The following is a 15,954-nucleotide window of genomic DNA, read 5'->3' on the forward strand; positions in this document are numbered from 1 at the left end:
TTTATTGACTTTTTTTAAAGTTACAGATTCGGATGAAACGTTGTGGTTTAGGTATTCCATTAGAATGAATGAATGAATGATCGTTTTAAGGCCATTTTCCCCGCTAGAGCGGGGGTTAGCCTTGCGGGTCCCATGACAATCATGGTTCCCTGTTTGAGGCAATGTTTTTATGGCCGGATGCCCTTCCTGACGCCAACCCTTGGTCATGCTCTTACAATGCGCAGGGATACGGTGTACCTATTCTAAATCGGTATTCCATTAGCCAATTGATTAATTTTTTATGATTACTATTTATTTATTTATTTTATTATTAATCATTTATTTATTTTCTTTCTTGTCAGGGCAATATCTCACGCACCTTTTGAGCTGGGAAGCTAATATTTGGACATGACAGTGACCAAGTGATGTGGCTATAAAGGATATTTTTGATTTATTAATTAATCAATTAATCGATTCATTATATTTATTGATTAATCAATTAATTATTTGATTTTTTCAGTTAATGACTTATTTAATTATTTTTCAAAAAGCTACAGCTTCGGATGAAGCACTGGTGGTGTAGTTATGCTATTAGCCAATTGATTAAGAAAATATTTTATGATCATTATTTATTGACTTTAATTATGCAATTAATCAATCAGTTATTGTACACCTCTCCCTCCCAATACAGTCTCTATGAGCTGCACTGCAGCATCGCTGGGCGCCGGAGGCGCTCCGGCAATGCAGTGCTGGAGGATATTTATTTATTTTGCATGAGGGCAGTGGACTTTGAATGTTTCTGTACTTGGTTTATTTATTTATACGTATTGTTATGGGTTCCTCTACGATCTCCTGGTCTCGGTAAACCTCCGAACCCCGAGAGGAGCCCCGGCAGAAAAATATGTTATTCTGTGTTAGAAATCAATAGTGAAGCCACACCAATGATTATAAATGAACAGATATTGTATTAAGAATCATACACAAGAATAACGGTACAACAACTGGCAATTAAGAGTGCACTCTATATACCTTATCGCTTAGGATGGTACCATCACTAAAGTCAGGTAACTCACTGCACTCCCAGCGAGTGAAAAGGACACTCCTCAATGTCTCTATAACATTTTCCAAGGCGAAGGTGATTCGCTCCAGCGGTAGCTAGAATGATATCCAGTCGAAGCCCGAATCTCGCTCTCCAGTCGAGACCCGAATCGCGTACAGTTGGCAATGGCGATCGCCCCGCCGAAACTGTACATAGGCGTCCTCCAGAGGAGCACCTTCACCGCTCACTCAGCAAACCATAACGTAATTGGAGACGAAGCGGTCGCACACACATCCCCGACAGACGGTAGGATGTTGGGCTACAGCTGACGCGCAGCAAAGCCTTTGTATGTGTCCAAAGCGCGAGGTTCAAAATGGCCGACGGCTCTTACTTGAGTCGATGCGACTAGGCGAGGATTCGTCGAAATCTCAGCGCCCAAACCTGACTACGCAGATTTCTCAATTCCAGCGATAATTCCTATCGCCGGATGTCCTTTCAAGGAACTCAAAATTCCCTCGCGACTTTCGGTAGACCACGCTCGCTACAGAGCCTCGACGTCACGCCTTTCTCCGACTTTTCTCGCCACGCCTCTCCCTCTTCTCTGCCGTCGTCTTCCGGTTCGGTTTCCGGTATCATTTAAAGTTAGCCTTTTAAACTTTAGATAACTGTTCATGAATAATAAACCTTTTGAGAATAATAATAGTACATAATATCAGAAATATGTCAAGTGGGTGAAAACCACAACAACGGAAGTTACGAATCCGTAACAGTATGTGTACCTGAATATAACTGTCATTTAATCAAAAAAGGGTTTTTGATTGGAGACGACGATTATCAATTTCGACTCGACAATTATCATTTGATTGGACACGACAATTATCAATTATCATTATTAAACATTATCGAGAGCATATCATGGGTAAAAAGGGAAATATTATACCTGAAGTAGTGACGTTAGTAACACATCCCCCCCCCCATTTTCCATTAATTCTTATGAGAAAAATTGTTTTGATTTTCTTCATATTGATATTCATTGCATTTTTCAGGAACGCATCCCTGACGTAAACTACGGATCAAATTACTCCTGTATTGATTAATCAAGAAATGATTGGGCTCTAGAGATAAGAATGCAGCACGTAACTTGGTTTTGTTCGGCTCATGAGTTAAGATTTATTACCTGACTGCTGGCACAACTCCCCATTCGTAACACTGTGGAACCGGAAGCCAGTCCGAGGTACAAAAGGTGATTGTGGTCTTTAAAGACTCGCCGCCTGTTTGGAGTTATTCAGACAGCAGGCAACCATAATAGTATGGCAATTTGATTGATTTTTATTGACAGTAACAATTTACTTTTCACGAAAATGCAATTCAATAAAATTGTTCCAAAGAAATGTGGTCCAAATATCAATCAAAGGAAGTATAATTTAGATGCATTTCAAATGCAGCAGTTATAGGGAAATGTTGCTTATTCCATGATAAGGATTACTACTTTTTATACTAAAGGTTACATCACATCATATAACAGAAATTTGTGAAAACAAGCAAATTTTGAACTATTTTCACTGAAAACGCCAAAGGTTAACAACTTGAAAATTTATCAAATCGTTCACTATTCTGGTTGCTATTTTCTAAATCAACCGTCTCACAATGTCCAAGGAAGCCAGCCAAAACAGAAGCACTCGACAGTAGTATAAATGTAGCAGCATAAAAAAAGGCATCTTCTGCTTGAGAATGTCCAGCTACATGCTTTGCGGAGTCTGGAAATTTCGATATCCCATGGAGGATGTTCCCTGTTATTGGAGAAAAAGTGCATTAACGTCTCATATCTTTCCATCAGTAAGTTATAGTTTATGTGCAGGCATAAGTATGGCCAAAGCAGCAATGAGTTGCAAAAAGTTTGTCTAAGACAAACGTTTTTTGCAACATTGATGCAAAAAGGGTTTAATCTCAAATATGAGACAGGCACACATATTTCTCAGGGTAGTGTTCTGGCCGAGCCATCTTCGATTCCTTCAATGACCTTTCCTTAATCACAATGTCAATTGTGAGTCTATCAAAGTGTTTAGCCCCATTCCATGCACCTCTGTTAATGAAGCTGCACTTGCCTGCTTGTGGAAAGAACGAGGATGATATGTAGGGGTGTCGAGAGGGGGAGGCTGCCTCGGGGCCCGGGGTCCGTTGAGGGGCCAGAGCTTCTCCTGTAATTTTTTTTAAACCGTACAGTGAAACCCCTCATCGGCTCATCCTCATTTCCTCATCGTTACATTTAAACCCCGAAGCCGATTTTGCTTTCCCTGCCGGCTTTCTTGCCGGAAACGAAACAACATTTACCGCTGTTAATGGTACAGTTTCAAGCTAAAGTTGCAGAAAACGGTTATTAACCAGAAATTTGCGAAACAAAGAAATGGGTTTGTATCCTCTTTGTCCAACAAATTTTATTCACCATCTTCTCACGTATTTTTTGCCAATCTTAGGGAGAAATAGTGTTCAACAGTCGAGGGTGCGAATTGACTCGATCGGTCCAAATGTCCCGCTATCTCCTTCATTTTCGGTTATACGGCTAAATAAAAGTGATCATTTGTTATTTTAAAAAAATTTGTTTTTTATTAAAGAAAGTTCCTTGAAAAGTTATAAAAGAGAGAAAGGGTGGGGGTAGGGGTGGGGGCCCCGAGGTTGTTTGCCCGATATGCTCCTGTTGATATGCAAACTTCGGAGGACAAGTGGGAAGTGGCAAGTCCATTCACACCTGATACGTGGCAACTTACGACTATTTCCAATATTGTCGATCCCAACCAGATGCCCCTGACTTGCAATGGCACAATCGTCCATTATCAATATCTTAAGGACCACTATTGACCAGAAGCACAAACGAGCCAGTCACATCAACAAAGTGGTGACAAGAAGGCAGCGGCTGCCCACTATGGCAAGAAGCTCACCTCCTGACACTTATAGACAGGCAGCTTCCCCCATCCACAAGGCTTAGGTGGTATAGGAATGGCATAGATTGGCTAGATGGAAAGATCTAAAGCAAGATTCAGGAAGCTCAACTCTCTCCTGAAAATATCGAGCTGCTGACTTAAGTGGATCACCACAATCTCTAATCAACATCCCCTCGTTACACCACTCATCTGTGCCTGTAATATGTACAAGACAGAATGCACCATAATAACTTAGACTCCCTGCTCCCCATCCCCATTATCTGTACCATAAAGAATCACAAGGACTGAATCAGGCAATGCCACAAGTTCAATTTCATAATCACATAACATCCTGACTTGGATGTATAACCGTCACTAGACGATTGCTCAAAAACCTGGAATTCCTGACCAAGTTTTGAAGGCACATCATTTCCACAACACTGGAAGGACAGAGAAAGACAGGACACCTCAGAATACATGTCATATACTGTACATGAATCTCAAGAGCAATATGTCATAGTGGTAAGTTAACTTTTTCATTTGATGAAAAAAACATGGCGTCCAGACCCGCACATCCCCATCCAATATAAGCAGTTTATCTCAGGGGAATATTTTACTTTTTGTTATTTTTAAAAGCACATTGGATATATCAATTTCTTCCATGATCACAATATGCAGATTCTTGAACTATATTGGATTAACTCCTGGTTATACCGTGTGCATGTATTAACCAGACCTTCTTCCGACTGGAATAAGGATTGTAGCATGCTCCTGCTCTACAACTCATTGCAATCTTTGCTTTTTAGATTGCTTTGAAATGGGGTTCAAAATACGAATAAAAGCAGAAATGCAAGGTAAGTTTACAGATAGTTGTTTAGCTAAAGGCTGGAAAAATCCGTCCACAGCATGGCGAGAAAAACGATAGCCCGACCAATAAGCGTTTGCAAATGACAGAATGTTCTCAGAACATTGAACAATGACAGAATGACAGAACAATGTTCTCTACAATGAAAGGACAACAGAAGTATGCGGCTTTGGAGATTTGAGCAAATGGAGGCTGTACTATTGCTTTGGTTTCAGTGACCATTTGTTTCAACAAACAGTCGCACAGGATAGGTATTTGCTTGTCTTCACAGGTACTCTGTATTGATAAATTGGAGGCACTTGCATGAAGAGAGGATTTGTGGTAGTTTTGCAACTTTAGAGAATGCATCCTGGATTCCTGATTAACATAAAGTGGTCGAAGATGTTTTGATAAGAGGTCCTTTGATGTAAATTCCAAGTGGTAGGGCAACAAAATATTGCTGTAGAGTTTGTCCAGTACCTTATGAAACAAAATGAGTTGATAATAGATCCTCTGATCATGTACCGGTACCTAAAGGAAAGATGATTATCTTTCAACATTTTTCCTGCAATTTTAGCCAGTCTGTTGTAGTCAAGTCCATATTTGGCCAAATACGGACTCAAATACAGGTTCAAAGCGAACGGTGGACTTTAAAGCATGTGTACATGGTCAACACCGGCATGAATTCTTCCTTCGTCTGGCATTGATATAAAATGAGACGTCGTACCTCATAAGAATTTGCTGCGAAATCCAGTTTTCACATCAGATTCACCATTTCCAGTCGTTTTCCTTTCACAATGAATACAATAACAAAAAATTTTTTAATTAATGAATACATTGTTTATGACAACATTCAATAGGAAAATACTCTGACAAATCAGGAGCTGTATCTTCTTCTTCTTTGGTATGCAGCACAAGGCTATGGGGTAGCATCATTGGCTGAGTGCAGCTGCATCACTGATGCAATGCCCTCTGTAGGTTAGGGCACGAATTTGGAATTTCTTCATGGTGTTGGTGATAGCTTGCCTAATCTTCGCGAAGGACACCGTGGGATGTGTAACGTCCACCAACTAACGCAGGCAGAAGGAAACCTCACTTTCACGTCAATTCGAGGGATGGCACACACATCGATAGCCACCCTGACTGCAAGGCACCAAGATTATAGCTTATAGCTGGGACGAGATTTGAACCCAAGCTGCGCAGTTTAAAGGTGAGTGTATGTACCTCTCGGCCATCCTAACAGCATCGGAGCATGCATCAATTATACATATCCTTCACTGACACTTTACTGTGCAAATGCAGCACCTTGTATTGCAAATGACAAGTGCCAATAAAATCAATCACTAAATCTATGTTGCAATAAATAAATAAAACTTCTAAGCAGTCACTTTTTTACGTGTGATAAAGTTGGCGTGACAAATTATAACCAAAGTAACTTCAATGCCATTAAAAGTTGTAAATTTCCAGTCGGCAAAAGTCTTTATGGTTTGTTTTAATTTATGCCAGAGATTCTTGCATTGGAGGCAAAAAGTTTTAGACATAAAGACCGTGTTAAGTTTTGCCGCCATTCAACATGGCAACATGGTTTACGATTTAACTAAACCTTTGAAGCAACAAGTGTGAACAACAATGTAGTGAGAGGATAAAAAGGTCCCCCTCATCTTCCTCTTGAATAACACTTAGACAGTCGCAACATGTGGTCATTAAGAATGGCTAGAAGACATCAGTGTCATAATAAGGTTTCAGAGAGCACACTTTATTTGCACAAGGAAATACAAGGCGAACCTCATGGGATTCATTGTGTAACCACTACCCACCAATGGAGGTGCAAATTATGATTTGCATTTCTATTGGTACAGTCCAATCATGAGTTTTGTGCCAAACCAGTTTCATATAGAAACAAAAGCCTTGCATATAAAGGAAGAACAATTTGCTGCAGGATCTCACCAGTTCATGTTGAAATCACATATGTCCCTTATTCTGAACTCCAAAACTTTTGTTGTGACTTTCCTTAAAAGCATTTGAGGCTTATGGGAGAGCAAAACCGAGGATGCAAGCTGACGAACGAACAGTCGCAGAGTGGAACGAACAGTCCCATGGGAACTACGTCACCTGTATAATTCACAATGCTGATTATCTCAATTCCATGTTACTTATCCCATCCCAAATTATGATATTTATCCTCTTTTGCAAACCATATACTTCAAAGTGGCTTAAGATTTCTTAAACCCCCCCCCCCCCCCCCCCACTAATCCTCATCAACAACTGAGGTTCACTACACATAGCGTGCATATTAAATGTGCATCTAAAGCTAACTGTATGAACAATATAGTGTTTCCAGTGATGTCTTCATATTGTTTTGCCAAGCAGCAGAGTTGATGGGGGGTGAAAGTTAAACACAAATTAAACTAGAAAGAATCTCAAAAATGCACGTCCACGTCTAATAAAATAACTAATATTGAAGAAAACAGCTTTAAAAAAATATATTTATAAACCCATTAATGAGTGTTCTCCATATTCTCATGATAAAGGTTTGCTGAAAAATTAATGACAAAAGCTCTAAGGGTAAAAACGTTATGGCCTGGACAGATACAATGAAGCTCAATGGAAAGAAAATGAAAACGGAAGGGATTACAAAACCAGGCTGTTTCAATTAGCCCTCTTTCTATTTTATGTGACTTTGCCCTTTGATCCATTCATTAATTAGTCTTCTCCATATTCACACAATAGAGTTTGTTGAAAGTTTGATGACAAAAGCTCAAATGGTAAAAAAGAAAAGAAAAGTTATACCTTGGATGGACACGGACAGACACGCACAGCCACAACCCCGTATCCCACTGCGTGGGTGGACAATGAAACTAGTTATCTGCAATCACACAGTGATCGCCAAGGGTAACCCTACCCTGGCTTACCCTTGGAGATCGTCCGCGACTTACTCTTGGCCTGCGAACCAATGATGGTCGCGTTTTTTTACGGATTGTCATATGACCTTGATCTTCAACATTTAGGGAGAGAGTGTAAATTAAGAAAATATGTCCCCATCTCTAATCTATCCATAACAGTAAATCATGAAAATCAGAGGAAGATTATTCAAGTCTTGATCAAAGAGGTGTTTTTTGGTAATTAGGTCACAATCCGAAAAATAGGTCAAGGACACAAATCAAATATAAGGTGCACAGCTTCAGTGCAAGTACACTGGTATAATGCAATAACGTCTTAGTATGCCAAGCGGTCTTTGAGATTCTGCATTAGCAAAAATGAGCGATGACAAAAAATGTGTATTTTTTCAGAACCACCTTTTGACCTTAACATTTATCTCAGGGGTATGATGTAAATGAAGCGTAAATGTGCCTGGCTCTAAGCTATCTCGAGAGGGTAATTGCATTATCAGACTAACCTTCTCGAATTATGGTTTTTAAAAAAGTATTATAATCTAACTATAATTCACCAAATGTCCGTCCGTCTGTCTGTCTGTCTGTCTGTCTGTCTGTTCGAAGGTACCGTAAAAACTGCTGAACCGATCGCAAAGATATGTTGGGTGGGTAATCCTGGGATCACCGAGAGGAAAATAGACTATATTATTTTTCCAATTTCAGCATTGGCCTCCAGCATTTTCAGGTTTGGACTCCTGCATACCGTTATTTTCCCGGGTGCCGCACAAACGGCTCCACCGGTCGCTGCACCGATCGGACTCGGTGACCTCGGACAAAAAACTTTTATAAGGACATGGGTTGAATCCCTGCTTGAGAGAATGCCAAACCCCTCTCCGCCATCACGGTCGTCTCGCCAACTCACAATCCCACGAGATATGCGGGAAGGATGACCCAAACCCAATTATCTTCTTTTTGATTTGTATATAAACATCATTAAAAGTAAATAATGACCTCGGCCAAAGTTCAAACGACATTTAATCTCTGCACGAGAGAATTCCACATAGCTATTTGGGCGGTCTATAAGCTAACAGATTGCTGTCTCCATCGATCTTGCCAAGGCCGTAACACCTATCGGCTCAAAATCCTTTTAACTGTTGACTTGGTAGTTTTTACAATGAAGGACACATCAACAATGTTGTTAAAAGTTTATTTTGGGATTAATTTGTGATTGGAGTTATGTTGTTTGGAATGAAAAAAGAGATATCGAGTTCAAGTGAATGACATGCCATGATGGTTTCTACTTTCTGAACGTGAACTTCGCGGATCGCCATATGCAGATTCGCCACGGACCCACGATCGATGTTTCGATACGTGAACGTACCCGTTTGTTTGTGAACGGGTACGTTTTTCATGGAAGTCCTTCATGAACTTTCTGTCCATGTCTGACGTGCGACTGAAGGTGCTACAGGAATGTGCAATTTATTGGTTGCATGCTTTAGCATTCGCCGTATCTGCATTGCCTGTTTGCTTCTGGCCTCCAACCAGTGCGTAGCACGGGTATCTCACTAGTAATAATAATTTGGTCATGACATTAAATTTGGTCAAGGTTAAAAAGAAAAATGTCAATCACGTCCGCATACTTATTATTCCCATTATAGAAGAAAATTTAACTGTGAAAGTTCCAGTCGGCTCTGAGAAACAGCTCGGACAATGGCAGATCAGATAAATGGTGGTTTGGAAGAAACTCTGAGGTAAACTCTTCAAATAAATACTTCAATTCCTACTAACACTTGCAGCTCTTCTTTTCTACATTCTCAAAACTCACCTTCATATCACCCATCCTCTAGCGTTTTCAAATGTACGTATATCCGATTTGAAAATTTCAAAAACCCCAGCTTGCAATGGATGGTTGTATTTCATTAATTGTTCTTTTTACACATCTTCATTGTCAAATCCTCCCCTGTCTGTTCTCTGACACACTATCAACAGCCCTCCCTACCCCTACCTCTTCTCCATCCTCTTACCTTATCCCTCCCCTCTCTCTTGTATCCAATACACCCCCTCCCTCTTCCTTAACGATATGGACCTCAAACATCCGGGGCCTTCACTCAAACCTGATTGATCTCTCCATACAGGTTGCTTCCGACAAACCAGACATAATCTGCTTTCCTCCTTTCAAAAACAGAAACTTTCCTCCTTCAGGATGTCACTGATTCCTAAATATCTCTCACTGGTTACTCCCTCCACCGCCGGTATGATAGACCAGAGCCTCGTCCCGGTGGCGGAGTTGCTCTCTTTATCAAAAAAACTCTATTGAGGAAATTTTCCCTGCACTGCCCTCACCACACCCCAGGTGTACCTCTGGCTATGGCTTCCCCCCCCCCGCTCCCACCTTTTGTTTATATGTGTGTTGTACAGTCCACCAAACAGTCATGACTCCACTTACATCTTGCTGACCAATTTCTATCCACTCATCCCAACTCTCACTTCCTCATATATGGCGATTGGAATTGTCATCATGCCAACTGCCTGGGTGTGGGTACCTCTCGCACCTGCTATGGCACCTCAGCAAAGGACTTCTGCGGCTCAATGGGGTTGACACAATCAATCTGTCAATTTCCCGACCCGGAACTCGGTCAACAGTAAATCATCTCTTCTGGATTTGGTTATGACCAACTTCCCTGCAAATGTCTGCTGCTGTTCTTCTGCTCCCATCACTTCATCTGATCATTTCCTTGTTAAAGTGGACATCTCTCTGGCCATTTTCGGAGAGCCACGTCAGCGCCGACGAGTCTGGCATTTCACTCAGGCCGACTGGCCTGGTCTTCAAGAAGCATTAAACCTCTAGACTGGTCTCCTATTTCTACTGCCTCTGACATTAACTCTTCCTGGGAATTCTTCCAAAGTAAATTGCTCTCTCTCTGCTGCACAGATTCATGCCATCTCGTCTTCAGTTGTCATATCCTTCCTCCCGTCCATGGTATACTGAATGTTGTGGTGAGGCAGTTGCCCTGAAACAACTTGTCTTCGCCTCATGGAAGGCAAATCCAACTGAAGGCAATCTCAGTTCCTTCCACAAAGCTTGGAACAAGGGAGTGTCTATCCTCAGGAGAGCCAGGAAACAATAGCTGTCTAATCTCAAGACTGAACTCTCAAACCTGCCTCCCTCCTCCAAATCCTTCTAGCATCTGGTAAAGTCTGTTTCTGCTGTTTGTTTCCCCTCCATCCCTTCCCTTACCTCAAATGGCTACACAGCCGACACGGACCGTGAAAAGGCTGAATGCCTCAACTCTGTGTTTGCTTCAAAATCTTGTGTCCCAAACCCATCTCTCACTGTACCCACCTTACCCATTCGAACGCAGCTGCTTCTGGACTCTGTTTACTTCTCCACCGACAAGGTGGAGAAGCGGCTGTTAAACCTCGACTCTCATCCTGCAACTGGACCAGACAGCATCAGCCCACGACCCTAAAATCCTGCTCCGCCGCTCTATCACACCTCTCTCTGCACTATTCACACTCACTTTTGCTCAAGGTCATCTGCCATCTGCTTGGAAATCAGCCAACATTACCACTTTACACAAAAAAGATGCAAAAACAGATCCTTGCAAGACAGACCAATCAGCCTGCTCCCAACAATCAGTAATGTCATGGAATCCATCATCGCTTGCGACATTAAATCCTTCATCTTCTCCAATGGCTTGATCTCTAGTCATCAATTTGGATTCAGACCAGTTCACTCTACTCTGGACATGCTGTCTCAACAATGCATTGATTTCCTCAATGCCAAACAGGAAATCAAAGCAGTATCCCTTGACATGTCTCGTGCCTTCAATATGGTCTGGCACCCTGCCCTGCTCACCAAACACTCATATGGTATCCATGGAAATCTCCACGCATGGCTCGAGGACTTCCTCTCCTGGCGTAGTCAACATGTGGCTCTAAATGGAATTCTCTCATCTCTTCCTGTCCAGGCTGGAGTTCCTCAAGGCAGGGTTTGGGCCATGTGCTTTTTCTAATCTTCATTAATGATGAAGATTTTTTCCTTGGCACACCTGAGCTCCTTACCACATATAAAGCTTTCATCCGCAGCTCAATGGAATACTGCTCTCCCCTCTGGGCTGGTGCTCCTGCCTCACACATAGCTCGTCTTCACGCTGTTGAAACCAAAGCGTTCAGAATCATTGGAATCTCCCGCGATGAAGCTACCTCCGAGGGCCTTTCACTTACTCACCGCAAGCAGGTTGGTGGTCTTTCTGTCTTCTACCTACTCCTCTCCAGCCTTGCTCCTCCAGCTCTCTCTGGGCTCTGTCCCCCAAATATTCCGACAGGTCGCACAAGATCTGCCTGCAACCCTCTTATGGATAAAACTGCCAAAATCAAGACTCTGCTCACCTGCACTCCTTCATTCCTCTTTTCTCCCGCCTCTGGAACAAACTCCTTCACTCTCTTCAATCCCTCTCCTTCCTCCATGTCTTTAAAACAGCTGTTCACCACTATCTCTTATCTTCCCCCATCCAAAACCTTGATCTTTTCTACCCCCGCTAATTTCACCCCAAATCCACTTTTTTGAAATACTAACTTCTTACCTGAAAGTCCTTGGTGTCCTTGTGTTTGTACTTCTCCCACCCCCCCCCCCCTCCCCCCAAGTCCTCTCCCTCCCACACATTCCCGATGTCCCTGCTCTCAAATGTTGTGTTTGTGTGCTTCCCCTTCTCTCCCCATCTTGTCTACCCCTCCCCTTTTTATGTACTTTGTTTGTTTGTCTGTTTGATATGTTTGTGTGATAAATGTTAGCTCTTTCACGAGCCTCATGGGATGGCAACATAGAGAGTAACCCAGTTTTAGGACCGGCAGAGAAGATAACTGAGAAGGAAGATGAGGAAGCGATAAAAGCAATGAAGAGTAGAAAAGCGGGAGGGCCGACGGGAGTTGTGGGAGATATGTTAAAGGCAACGGGAAATTGGGGTGTGAAGAGAATGACAGAGATCTGCAATCTGGTGGTGAAAGAAGGCCGCATTCCAGTGGATTTGGGAACTGAGTACCCTCGTCCCTCTATACAAGGGGAAAGGTGACCCTCTGGAGTGTGGCTCGTACCGAGCGATAAAGTTATCGGAGCATGGAATGAAGGTATTGGAAAGGGTGTTGGAGAGGAGGATAAGGAAGAAGGTGAAGATCGACGAAATGCAGTTTGGATTTATGCCAGGAAGAGGAACGACAGACGCGCTCTTTATTGTGAGGCAGTTGCAGGAGAAGTACATGGAGAAGAGGAAGAAGTTGTTTCTTGGGTTTGTTGATCTGGAGAAAGCATTCGATAGGGTTCCATGCGAAGTATTGACATGGGCATTGAGGAAGTTAGGAGTGGAGGAATGGTAGATCAGAGTAGTGATGGCAATGTACAAAAGAGCGCGCACAGCTGTAAGGACGAAGGACGGGAACAGTGGTGAGTTTGAGGTGAAGGTGGGAGTGCATCAGGGGTCGGTACTAAGTCCACTACTCTTTGAAGCTGTGATGGAGGTGCTGGCTCAGAACGTAAAGGAGGGTTTACCGTGGGAGTTGTTGTATGCAGATGATCTGGTGTTGATTGTGGAAAGTATGGATGGACTGAAGGAAAAGATGAACAAGTGGAAGGAATGTATGGAGACAAAAGGTCTCAAGGTGAATATCGGAGAGACGAAGGTGATGGCAAGTGGTAAAGCATGTGGTGAGATGGAAAGAACTGGGGAGTGGCCATGTGCTGTGTGCAGGAAGGGTGTCGGAGTGAACTCCATTCAATGTACAATGTGCGCTGAGTGGGTTCATCAAAAATGCAGTGGTCTGAGAGGGTCATTGACCAGTGTGGCAGCTACATTCAAATGTAAGGTGTGCACAGAGGGAGCTGCAGACGGAGGAAATGTTGAGTTGGATCTTGGAGACGGCGTGAAGCTGGAAGGTGTGAAAACATTTTGCTACCTCGGAGACATGCTGAATGGAGAAGGTGGATCAGACTCGGCAACGGTTGCTAGAGTGAGATGTGCATGGAAGAAGTTTCGGGAACTGAGTGGCATGCTGGTGAGGAGGGGAGTGTCGTTGAAGCTGAAGGGAAAGGTGTATGCTGCATGTGTGAGAAGTGTTATGATTTATGGGAGTGAGACATGGGTAATGAACGTAGAGCAGCAATGAAGGCTGGAAAGGGTGGAAATGCGAATGGTTCGGTGGATGTGCGGAGTATCGTTGAGAGAGAGGAAGACAAATGATGAATTGCGAAAGATGATGGGAATAGAGACTGTGATTGATGCTGTGAAGAGAAACAGTTTCAGATGGTTTGGTCATGTGTTGAGGAAGGATGAAAGTGACTGGTTGAGAAGAGTGATGGAAATGAATGTGGAAGGAAGAAGAGGATGGGGAAGACCGAGAAAGACTTGGCTCTAGATGGTGGAAGAAGAAATGCGGGCAAGGGGGTTAACAAGGAGAGATGCAGAAAATAGGGCAAAATGGAGAAGATTGTCATGGGGACCGCAAGGCTAACCCCCGCTCTGGCAGGGAAAATGGCGTTAAAATGCATGTTGTGTTGTTGTTGTTGTTTCACGAGCCTCAATTATGTATACAAAAAAACAAAATGATCTCTTTGAATCTGGAAAATTCTCTGTCGTTTTCCTGATGACTCCACCCTCTGCCGCTCCATCTCTCATTCCTCAGATTGACAGGCAGCAGCCTATTCACTCTCCGCAGACTTGGATAAAATTCCAAGCTGGTCAAACACGTGGAACACGTCATTCAACCCTAACAAATCTCTCACTCTCACTTTGTCTCTCCGAAAAGACCATCTGGAAACCCCTCCCATCTACTTTCTCAACAATCCTCTCAAATAACTTCTGTCACTCGAGCTTTTAGGTCTCACTATCTGCCATGATCTTTCCTGGGAAAAACACATTTCCAAGCTGGCCTCCAAAGCCAGTTGCTGACTGGGCATCCAACATTGTGTGAAGACCTTCCTTGGCACTACTCTGTTGCTCACCACTTACAAAGCTTTTATCCGCAGCTTGATCGACCACTGCTCTACCCTCTGAGCTGTTGCTCCTGCCTCACACCGAGCTCGGCGTCATGCTGCAGAAACCAAGGCTTTTAGGATCATTGGTATCTCCTGTGATGAAGCCGATTCTGAGGGCCTTTCACTCTCTCACTACAGGCAGGTTGGCTGTCTTCTATTGTTGACCAACTCCTCTCTGGCATAGCTCCCCCTGCTCTGTCTGTGCTCTGTCCCCAAAATATTCATGCAGGATGCACAAGGTCTGCCAGTAACTCTCTTTTGGTGAAACTGCCAAAATCAAGACCCTCTGCTCACCTTCAGTTTATCATTCCTCCTTTCCCCACCTCTGGAACAAACTCCCACATTCTCCTCAACCCCACTCCTCCCTCCAGGTCTTCAAAGCAGTTGTTCACCACAATCTCATATATTCCCCAACCAAAACTATAATCTTTTCTACCCCCGTTTATCCACCCCAAATCCACCTCCTTCAAATTCCCTGTTTTCTTTCCTGAAATACCCTGCAGTGTCCATCTTGTTTATGCCATGTGCACTGGCCCAGCCCTCTCTCTTCCACAAATCTTCTGATGTCCCTGTTCCTTTCTGTTGTTGTGCTCCCCTCTCCCCCCCCCCCCCCCCTCTTGTCTCCCGCACCCTTTATTATATGTTCTATGTGTTAGCTATTATACTAGCCTCAACTAAGTATAACAAGAAAAAGTACCATGAAAAACTGGGGGGTGGTGGGAGGGAGGAGGTGAGGGGGGCACTGGTTGGAGAAACAAAGCCTAGAAACAGGTATAAGCCTCCCCCTATTTTAATAGCTTAACTAGGCAATTAAACGAATGGTCATAAATCTCACGATTCATTTTATGCAAGGACACCATCGCAAATCACTACCTTCATTGAAACATCCCTTCACATGCATGTAATCACGAAGACAAAAAAAAACACATTAAAATACAAGCACCACCTCAAACAAAACACTGCCATGATTGAGAGACCAAGATTAGCTGGCAATTGCAGAAGCTTAACAGTCTCATAACTGAAATGAATCAATAATTGGCTTGATCTCAACATAAGTGACTGCCGCTGGGCATTCAACATGAATTTACTAACTGAAGTGATGAGGGCTCATTGCCAAACTTGCACGGTGGCAGAACACTCATCCCCATTACAAAATCATGAGAAACTGGAGTAAAAGGAGGGGGGCTGGTGCTCCAACAGTTGCTGCCATTCATCCAAACAAAGGGACAAGTCATAAGCTATAGCTGAGCCTTGCTTGGTCGGAATGCAGCAAA

The 15,954-nt window shown here is 43.0% G+C and overlaps 1 protein-coding gene across 8 annotated transcripts in view; it reads right to left on the minus strand.

The window, feature by feature from the left end:
- LOC137423339 (uncharacterized) overlaps positions 1 to 15,954 on the minus strand; it is a 250,533-nt gene that overhangs the window by 156,008 nt on the left and 78,571 nt on the right. The window lies entirely within an intron of this gene.

This window comes from Myxine glutinosa, chromosome 3 (assembly GCF_964187855.1).
Source record: "Myxine glutinosa chromosome 3, kmMyxGlut1.1, whole genome shotgun sequence".
Classification (NCBI taxonomy): Eukaryota; Metazoa; Chordata; class Myxini; order Myxiniformes; family Myxinidae; genus Myxine; species Myxine glutinosa.